The following is a 10527-nucleotide window of genomic DNA, read 5'->3' as shown; positions in this document are numbered from 1 at the left end:
GCCTGGGCAACAGAGTGAGACTCTGTCTCAAAAAAAAAAAAAAAAAAAAAAAAAGAATAGTTTGATATTCTAATAGGACTCCTCTATATCCCTGTTGCTAAATCAGATGTCTGTGTTAAAAAGATGCTTGCAGTATGACACTTCATTGGTTGTGTGCTTCTCATGAATTTGTGCTATTTATATTACTTATAATATGGAATCCAGTTTTACAATATAAAACCATGTGGGGGCTGGGTGGGGTGGCTCACGCCTGTAATCCTAGCAGTTGGAAGGATCACTTGAGGGCAGGAGTCCAAGGCCAGCCTGAGCAAGAGGGAGACCGCGTATCTACTAAAAATAGAAAACTTTTAGCCGGACATAGTGGCGAGTGCCTGTAGTCCCAGCTACTCAGAAGGCTGAGGCAGGAGGATAGCTTGAGCACTGGAGTTGGAGGTTGTAGTGAACTAAGATGATGCCACTGCATTCTAGTCAGGGTGACAGACAGAGCAAGACTCTGTCTCAAAAAAAAAAAAAAAATTAAAAGCATAAAACCATGTGGTCAAGCTCATAGTCTTCTCTTATCAAATAAATACCAAGTGATTATACAATTTTTCCACAACATATTTACCTCAATTTGTTTATGAGGATAAACATATTAATTATATCCCTAGTGTACATCATGGTATTGTATTGTGGTATGATGTGGACAACGTGTTTTTTATTTTGTTACAAATATATTGATATTTTTGGCCAGGCGAGGTGGCTCACATCTGTAATCCTAGCACTCTGGGAGGCCAAGGTGGAAGGATCACTTGAGGTCAGGAGTTTGAGACCAGCCTGAGCAAGAGCGAGACCCCATCTCTACTAAAAAAATAGAAAGAAATTAGCTGGACAACTAAGAATATATAGAAAAAATTAGTCGGGCATGGTGGCGCATGCTTGTAGTCCCAGCTACTCAGGAGGCTGAGGCAGGAGAATCACTTGAGCCCAGGAGTTTGAAGTTGCTGTGAGCTATGATGATGCCACAGCACTCTAGCTCTGGCAACAGAGTGAGACTCTGTCTCAAACAAAACAAAACAAAACAAAACAATGGCATTCACACATGCTGTTCTGCCTCTTGCTTTATGTTATTTAATACTTACATGTACTAGGAATAGTTCCAGATCAGTATAGAGAGAGCTGCTTTATTCCTTTTTTAGCTGCATTGTATGCCATTAAGTAATTTATTTTTTTAATTAGCCAGGCGTAGTGGCATGTGCCAGTAACCTTAGCCTCAGGAGGCTGACGTGGGAGGATCGCTTGAGCCCTAGAGTTTGAGGCTGCAGTGAGCTGGGATAGTGCCACTGCACTCCAATGTGAGTGACAAAGAGAGAGCTTATCTATTAAAAAATTTTTTTTTGTTGTTTTAGGCCATCCAGTTTGTGGTACTTTTTAAGGGAAGTACACTCAACTTCCTCTTTTCCCTGTTCTCCTAAAAACTAGTCTGGCCCTCCTAAAGATTTTGCTGTTATTCACTCTAGGAAAATGGACAGAGGTATACAATATAAGGTGGATTTACAGGGGTTGCAGAAACTTAAAAAGTGGCCTTCCCTGACCACATAGTTTTTTATTTTCTATTTTTCTTTTCTTTTTTAAATTAATTTTTACTAAATTTCTTTTCTTTTTTCTTTCTTTCTTTTTTTTTTTTTTTAATATTCACCACTATACTAACGAGGAAAATCATCTCTTTTTTTCCCTTAGAGAATGGATCTTGCTCTGTTGCCCAGGCTGAAGTGCAGTGGTACCATCATAGCTCACTGAGGCTCAAGCGATCCTTCCGTCTCAGCCTCCAGAATAGTTGGGACTACAGGCGCCTGCAACCACACCTGGCTAATTTCTTTAATTTTTTGGAGATAGGTCTCGCTATGTTTCCCTGGCTGGTCTTAAACTCCTGGCCTCAAGCCATCCTCCTGCCTCAGCCTTCAAGTCACTGGGATTACAGGTGTGAGCCACTATACCTGGCTGTCACCACCTACTTTTAGGTAGCCATCCAGCTACATTCTTTGCCATCATAATTACTATCTGATATTTTCTTATCTATTATTTGTCCCCTTTCCTAGACTGTGACCTGCATGACAGCAGCAACCTTCTCTTTTCTGTTCACCATGGTATCCTGGGACATGCCTGACAGATGGTAGGCAATGAATACTTTTTGGATGATGAATGAATAAAACTCTTACAGAATTCTACCCCATCACCGATTCTGTGTCCTTGGGCATGTTATGTAATTGTTCAGGCCCTCAGTGTCTTCATCTGTAAAATGGGGAGAGGTGTATATACTGAGAGTTAGCAGGGAAAGTAAGGGGTGCTGTGGGAGTCTGGCCCAGGTGATTTGTTTTGGTTTGATTGGGGAGGGGTCAACCAGACTATAAATTCCACTGGGGTTTCCACTAGGTTTGGTTTGTTGCTGTATCCCCAGTAGCCAGCACAGTGCCTGACACATAGTAGGTGGTCAATGCATTTGTTGAATAAATGAATGAAAGTCCTCCTGGAGGCAAGGGTTTTGAGAACTATGTAGGAAGTAAAAAGCTGGTAATGGATTAGATGTTGGGGAAAGTAAAGTATACGCACAGGTTTCTGACTGAGAGGAAAACAGGAGACTGTGTTTCTGCATGAATGTTTTATTCACGTGGGTGGGGCTCCCCTGACCTGGCTTTCATAATTTAAAAGCTTTTACCAGGCAGGACAATTCCAAAGTGTAGAGACAAGCTTCAGAAAGAACAATAGCTCCAACTCCATCTCAGTTTTTTTAATTTAAGGGAAAAACTAGCTCCTCTGAGACCTCTGCACCCTCCTCTTTTGGTATTTGGATGGGATTAAGATAGAATCATTCCTGTAATGGGGAATCTCAGAGTAGACCAGGAAGAGCGAAGGCAGTCAGCCACCATCAGCCAGGTGAAAATAAAACTAAGGGAAGGTAGAGGACCGTGGCTGGGTTGGTAGGTCATGTCCCTAGACATGCAGCCATAAATCAGAGCCACAGACTCTTCCCCCTTCCCGGATCAAAAAATAATAAACTTAATCTGGCACTTCCAATTTCTCTGGTCCTGCCCCAAAGTTACTAGGAGTGGTGACACCACATCCTACCCTTATCCTTGGGGACTGGTCTTAGCTGTCCACAGTTTTTAAAACTTGTAGAGAAAGGAAGTAACACCCCTCTGGTCTGGGTGTTTTGAACTGGTGGGTCATCCCTGAAATGTACACCACCTCAGCCCCTTAGAAAAGAAAGGACAGACTTCTTTCAAGGTTAGAAAAATAACGGTTTAGTGTTCTTTTTTATTTATTTATTTTTTTGAGACAGGTTTTTGGTCTGTTGCCTGGGCTAGATAGAGTACAGTGGAGTCATCATAGCTCACTGCAACCTCAGACTCCGGGGCTCAAGCAATCCTCCTGCCTCAGCTTCCAGAGTAGCTGGAACTACAGGCACCACCACACCCAGCTACAAAGTTTGCTTTTTAAAATGGAAAAAATCCCAAACATTTATAATTTTTTTTCCACTTCTCAGCCTCTCCAGGCAAAGATTTAACAAAGAAATATGTAACTTCTGTCCTCTCCCATTTTGGGATAAGGAAAAAAATCAATTTTTCTCAATTAAATTACGTAAAAATCATATAAATATATATACACACATACATGCATATATATGACTTTTAAAATATTTGATATGATTTAAGTTCTTTTTTAAAAAAAGCTATTTTATAGATTGATAAAATCTAAAAATTTAAGACTTATTTATTTATTCATATTACTTATAGGGCTTACTCTGGAGCTGAAATGCCTAAAAAAAACAAGAAAAAAAAATAAAGGGCTTATTAACTGATTTTGGTAGAATTTTAGGCAGCCTTCCTTCCTCTTGTATGAAATATATGTTGAATATTATATAAGCAAATAATTAGATAAAAATAGTGTTTTTATAAAATTAGATATAACCTATCTTTGTGTTGCTGTTTTGAAAATGTCCATTTTTTGCTAGTATGATGCTTCAGTTATTTGTAATATTTATGTAATTATCTCAGAACTCACATGCTTGTATCCTGTCTTCAGTTTAAAGGCTCAGTTAAACTAGACTACAAACAAGGCAAAGGTTACAGCATGAAAGTAAATATTTAGATTGCCTCTTAAAATAACTGCCAGATGCAATAGTCCCATAAAATAGTGTTACTGAAATCGGCTCTGGAGATGAAAAGCGTAATTGGGTTGTTTTAATTTTAATACCTTAGCCCCGAATATTTTCTTCTGATAATTACTTCCATATTCTCTTACTTAATATTTGTATCTGAATTCCCATTCTCTCAAACCTCTGAGAGTGCTCTCTCCTAATATACTCCTAATTTCGTTCCCATGTCTCCTAATATTTTCACCTAGTACCTACTCCCTTTTCTTCCTAGAGGACCTGTGAATGATTCACTGGAGCACTCTCTCCTCGGCTGCAAGCGAGAAACACCTGTGAAACTTGTCCCTTCCATTTTCCATCCAGTTTATGGACACCCAGGCTTGGAGTAAAGAGGGAGGCTTGGGTGTCTGGTACTCAGAAAACACGGCTGCAGATCTGAAAGGAATCTGGCCTTTCTGCTTGACTTTTTTTTTTTTCTGGAGACAAGTTTTCACGCTGTTGCCAATGTTAGAGTGCAGTGGCATCATCATAGCTCACTGCAATCTCACACTTCTGGGCTCAAGCAATCCTCCTGCCTCAGCCTCCCAAGTAACCTGGCTAATTTTTCTATTTTTGTAGAGATGGGTCTTGCTCTTGCTCAGGCTGGTCTCGAACTCCTGGGCTCAAGTGATTCACCTACCTCAGCCTCCCAGAGTGCTAGGATTACAGGCGTGCACCAGTGCACCTGGCCAATACATTATTTTATTTTGTTTATCTTATTTGTGATCTACTGTACTTAACTAATCTGGCCAACCCAATTAGCAGTCCAGTAGTTCAACAGTAACATCTGTTGACCTAGGTAAACTCCGCCATCATTAAACCCTCTATCAGATTATATTATTTTTGCACCTGAAGATAATCTAGCTGAGATTTTTTTTTTTCTGAAGTTTATTTTTGCAAGTTTTCTCATGAACAGACATGGATTTAGCCAAGTTCAAAATTAAATCAAATCCAAAATATATAATGAACTCCTGGTTAGGCAAGGTGGTTCATGCCTATAATCCTAGCACTGGAGGCCGGAGGATTGCTTGAGCTTAGAAGTTCCAGACCAGCCTGAGCAAGAGCGAGACCCTGTTACTACTAATAAAAATAGACAAATCAGCCGGCATTGTGTAACACACCTGTAGTCCCAGCTACTCTGGAGGCTGAGGCAGGAGGATCACCTGAGCCCTAGAGTTTGAGGTTGCAGTGAGCTATCATGACATCACTGCACTCCACCCAGGGCGACAGAGTCAGACTCTGTCTCAAAAAAAAAAAAAGGAAACTGAACCCCCTCCTGACTACCTCCCTTAAAAGAAAAAAAAAAAAAGAACTCCTACAACTAAACATAAAAGGACAAACAACCCAATTTTAAAGTAGGCAATGGACTTAAGTAGACATTTCTTCAAAGAAGATGTACACATGGCCAATAAGCACATGAAAAGATGTTCAACATCACTAATTAGTAGGAAAATGTAAATCAAAACCACAATGAGGGCCACTCTGGGAGGCCGAGGCGGGTGGATCACTCAAGGTCAGGAGTTCGAGACCAGTCTGAGCAAGAGCGAGACCCCCGTCTCTACTAAAAATAGAAAGAAATTAACTGGACAACTAAAAAGGTATACAGAAAAAATTAGCCGGGCATGGTGGCACATGCCTGTAGTCCCAGCTACTCAGGAGGCTGAGGCAGTAGGATTGCTTAGGCCCAGGAGTTTGAGGTTGCTGTGAGCTAGGCTGACGCCACGGCACTCACTCTAGCCAGGGCAACAAAGCGAGACTCTGTCTCAAAAAAAAAAAAAAAAAAACCACAATGAGAAACCACTTCACACCTATTAGGATGGTTATTATTAAAAGAGAGAGAGAGAGAGAAAATAACAAGTGTGGGCAAGGATGTGGCAAAATTGGAACCCTCCTGCATTGCTGGTGGCAATGTCACAAAGAGAAAAAGGAATTTCTACAATACGTTCAGTACCAATTCCTCATCATGAGAATAGGCAGAAATCAAGGAACAACCTATAGGGAAACAGTGACACTATGAAAGTGACTCATGAATTATAGCAGACACATGACGTGTTGACACCAAATGCCTACAATAACGTTCTTGCGGTATATAATCTCTCCATATTTCCTAATTTCAAACCCTTAGTCCTGAGGGTTTCTAAGAAAATCCTGGATATTGTTACAAATTATATGAACAGCAGCAGACAGATTCCACCACATGGCTGTATCCGGGCTGTATCACATGGCAGCCACCTTCCAAATACTTGGGATGCTAGTCCTGAATAGCTTTGTCCCACGGTTTAACTAGGGTTTGCCCTCGGGCAATGACAATCCCCAGAGTACCCTTGAATATTAACGACCCTGGCAGGCTTACTGATCACAAACAAGATTTAAATAGGGAAGGACTGCCATTTTTCACACTTACTAACAAACAGCATTTTCCTCACCTGTCATGCATCCCTTTAGCCTCCCGCCCTGTACACAAACAAAGGGGACTCGTAGGCAAGATTGCAGTGATGTTAGAATAAAAGCATTTAAACAGGTATAAATAATCTTCAGGTCCATTCATTTGCAGACTTTCTGTTTTAGGACTGCTCATAGGGGGAAAAGGGAAGAAAATGTATAAATGTATATAATCTACCATCTCAGATGTGGGGTTTGATTCAAAGTCATACACTCAACACACACACACACACACACACACACACACACACAGAATCTCGGGTTTCAAATATGATTCGGGAAACCAACAATTGTAAGATTGTTGTGTCGCCTCAGCTATAACTTAGTAAAAGTTCTCCAAAGATCATTAGAGCACTGTAGGCAGTTCCCAATTTATGAAAGGATTGTATTCCTAAATTTACTTTAATCTTTTAAAAACCAGGAATATACTTTTCTTCAAACATATGTAGAATATAATTGTTAAAATTGAAGAATAACATATGCATAGTTAAAGGGACTAATGTAAGTGTTTAGCTTGATGAATTTTTAAATATGTATATATCCTGGTAAGCAACAAACCCCATCAAGGTATAGTAACAAGAAGCTCCCTCATACCCCTTCCCAGAGAACTATCACTCAGAGGTCACCCCACTGAAGAATTCTATCACCATAGACTGGATTTCTTTCATTCTTTCTTTCTTTCTTTCTTTTTTTTTTTTGAAGACCGAGTCTTGCTCTGTCACCCCGGCTAGAGTGCAGTGGCGTCATCATAGCTCACTGCAGACTAAAACTCCTGGGCTCAAGTGATCCTCCTGCTTCAGCCTCCTGAGTAGCTGGGACTAGCCACCATGCCTGGCTAATTTTTTTGTATTATTTGTAGAAACAGATCTCACTCTTGCTCAGCCTGGCCTCAAGAGATCCTCCCACCTCAGCCTCCCAGAGTGCTAGGATTGTAGGTGTGAATCACTGTGCCTGGCCGACTGGATTTATTAAATGCCCTTTTAATTGATAAATAACAGACATAACAGACATGTAAGTGCATAAAGTACATGCATCTTAAGGGTAGAATTCAAGAAGTGTTTCCTTTTTATTTTTTTTTTAAGAAACAAGGTCTTGCTATGTCACCCAAGCTAGAGCACAGTGGTGTCATCATAGCTCACTGCAACCTCACACTCCTGGGCTCACATGGTCCTCCTGCCTCAGCCTCCTGAGTAGCTGGGACTATAGGCATGTGCCACTACACCCAGCTAATTTTTTTTTTTTTTTTAGAGATAGGGTCTTGCTCTATTGCCCAGTCTGGTCTCAAACTTCTGGCCTCAAGAGATCCTCCTGCCTCAGCCTTCCAAAGTGCTAGGATTACAGGTGTAAGCCACCTAGCCCAGGCTATTAATAGAATTTAATAAATGTTTCAATATGTATGCACCCAGGTAACTACCATCCAGAGTAGTATACAGGACACTTTCATACCCCAGAGAGTTCCCTCATGCCTCTTCCCAGTTAATACTTGCTCTTCTAAAGCTCTTCTTACTTGCTTTGACATAAATCACTATCGCTTAATTTTGCCTGCTTTGTGGCTTTTTATGAATGGGACTGTACAGAATGCACTCTTGTCTGACTTTTGTTCAGACAATATTATGTTCAGACAAAATATGATGCCATATTTTGCATGTAACAGCAGTCCATACTTTTTATTGCTCTGTAGTAATTACATGGTTTTACCACAATTTGTTTTTCATTTCTGCTACTCTACTGTTGATGAACATCTGGGTTATTGCCAATTCAAGGTAATTTTGAGTATAGCTCCCATGAACATTCTTGTACATGTCTCTTGGCAAACATTTGTGCTCATTTCAATGAAGGGTACAGGTGTATAAGTGGATGTAATAGGAGGATTTGACTTAATCTGGAGAGGCTGGGAAATTATTGTATGGAGATGCTTTTTGGGTAACAAATGTTTTCTGAATTTCAAACCTGGAAGCCAGGAACACATCTCCGGTATCTGTGACATCAGTGGGGACCCTCCCTGCTTTTCCTCTGAGCCCTGGAAACTTTGAGGTTAAGGATGTTCTGGCACTGGCTGTCATTTTTGTATTTGGTCCATTCATAAATGAATAAGATAATCCCTGACTGCACGAACAATTAGTACAACTAGTATTCTGCAGGTAACATTTGTTATTCTTTTTGGCTGTCAGCATCCAGATCCCTTGGTACTTTTGGGGATTTCCTCACTGATGAATCTCGGTGGGAGGCCCAGCCCCTGACTGACGCTACCAGGGCCTTTCTCCCCCAGTCTCTCTTGCAAACCAGAGCGTGGCAGTGACATCGGTCTTGTCAACCCACGGCTCATGCTAACTCACTCTGAGTCTGAGTCCTGAGGGCTTCTGGCATCCGAGGACTGGAGAGTTTGTGGAGCATTTAGCACACTGGGTCTCAGGAGAACTGTGGTCACCAAATGAGCTTTTAGTGGGGATTTTGGACATTGTTCCTGCTGGGTGATCTCCAGCTCAGATCTCTAGCCCTCCCAGCAATCCTGTAAACTATATATGTTAATAAATTCCTCTTCTTAAATCAGCCAGCTTTGGTTTCTGTGGCTTAGAACTAACAACCTTGACTGATAAATCCTCCCACCAGCATTCCCCCATAACTGATGATTACAGATATTTATTGTTTTCATGGGTAGCATAAAAGAGTGCTTTGTGTAAAAAGAGCAACCTCATATACCACTTACAATTCAAACTGTCTTGGTAAATCCCATTATGGGTGTAGCTTCAGTTCCTCCAAAGCATTTAAGTGGTAGGTTATCTATTAAACAAATTACTTTACAGGGTAAATAGAATTAAGTCTTTAAATACATTCCTGGAGTTGGAGTCCCTGATAAGCTGCTTACATCTCGGGCCTTTTTGCCTTTTTTATAAAGAAGAAAGTAAAGTGCCAAATCTTTATCCTAATAATTGGAAAATGCCTTCCCTGTCCCCCAGGCTTCTCCTCTTTTCTCCTTTCACACTAGCATATGAAGTTGTGGCTTCGGTCAAGGGAATCAGTTGAAATGGGAATGTTATTGAATGTGTGAATGCAATTATGGAACCAGTACATGGTACCAGTATGTACAGACCTCCAAAGAAGCCTCGATTATGTGATAAATATACTCATGCTATCAGTTATTAGTAATTAATCGTACTTCTGCTAATGAAAATTTATCAGCAACATTATCAGAACAAAAATGTAAAATAAATGTAAGGATTTTAATAGAGCTTTATGGTTTACAATATGATTTCAGGTACTTTTATCTCAATTGATCTCCTTGCTCAGAGGAGTTAAGTGACTTGCCTGAGGTCAAACAGCTTGACCCTAGACCTAACTCCCTTGCTATTTCCATCATATAATATGAACATCAGTAACTAAAACAATAATACTATGGAATTGCATTAAAATACGTAGAAAACAAAAACTCTAAATTCAGAAAACCTATGTGATCTAGTTTTAGCCAAGCAGAATGAAAGCAGAATAATACAAATTTAGTTTTATTAATCCTTAATGAAAACACAGAACACCAGGCATGGTGGCTCGTGCCTGTAAACCTAGCACTTTGGGAGGCTGAGGTGGGAGTATCACTTGAGCCCAGGAGTTTGAGACCAGCCTGGGCAACATAATGGGACTCCATCTCTACAAAAAACTGAAAAATTAGGTGGGCATTGTGGTGCACACCTGTAATCCTAGCTACTAGGGAGGCTGAGGCAGGAGGATCACTTGAGCCCAGGAGTTTGAGGTTGCCGTGAGCTATGATGATGCCACTCTAGTGTAGCTCAGGCAACAGAGTAAGACCCTGTTTCAAAAAAAAAAAAAAAAAAAAAGAGAGAGAGAGATTTTGAAGCCCTAACCTCTGGTATCTCAGAATGTGACCTTGTTTGGAAACAGGGTCCTTGCAAATGTAATTA

Source organism: Eulemur rufifrons, chromosome 17 (genome assembly GCF_041146395.1).
Source record: "Eulemur rufifrons isolate Redbay chromosome 17, OSU_ERuf_1, whole genome shotgun sequence".
NCBI lineage: Eukaryota > Metazoa > Chordata > Mammalia > Primates > Lemuridae > Eulemur > Eulemur rufifrons.
The sequence above is the reverse complement of the archived record's forward strand: the minus strand, read 5'-3'. Positions refer to the sequence as shown.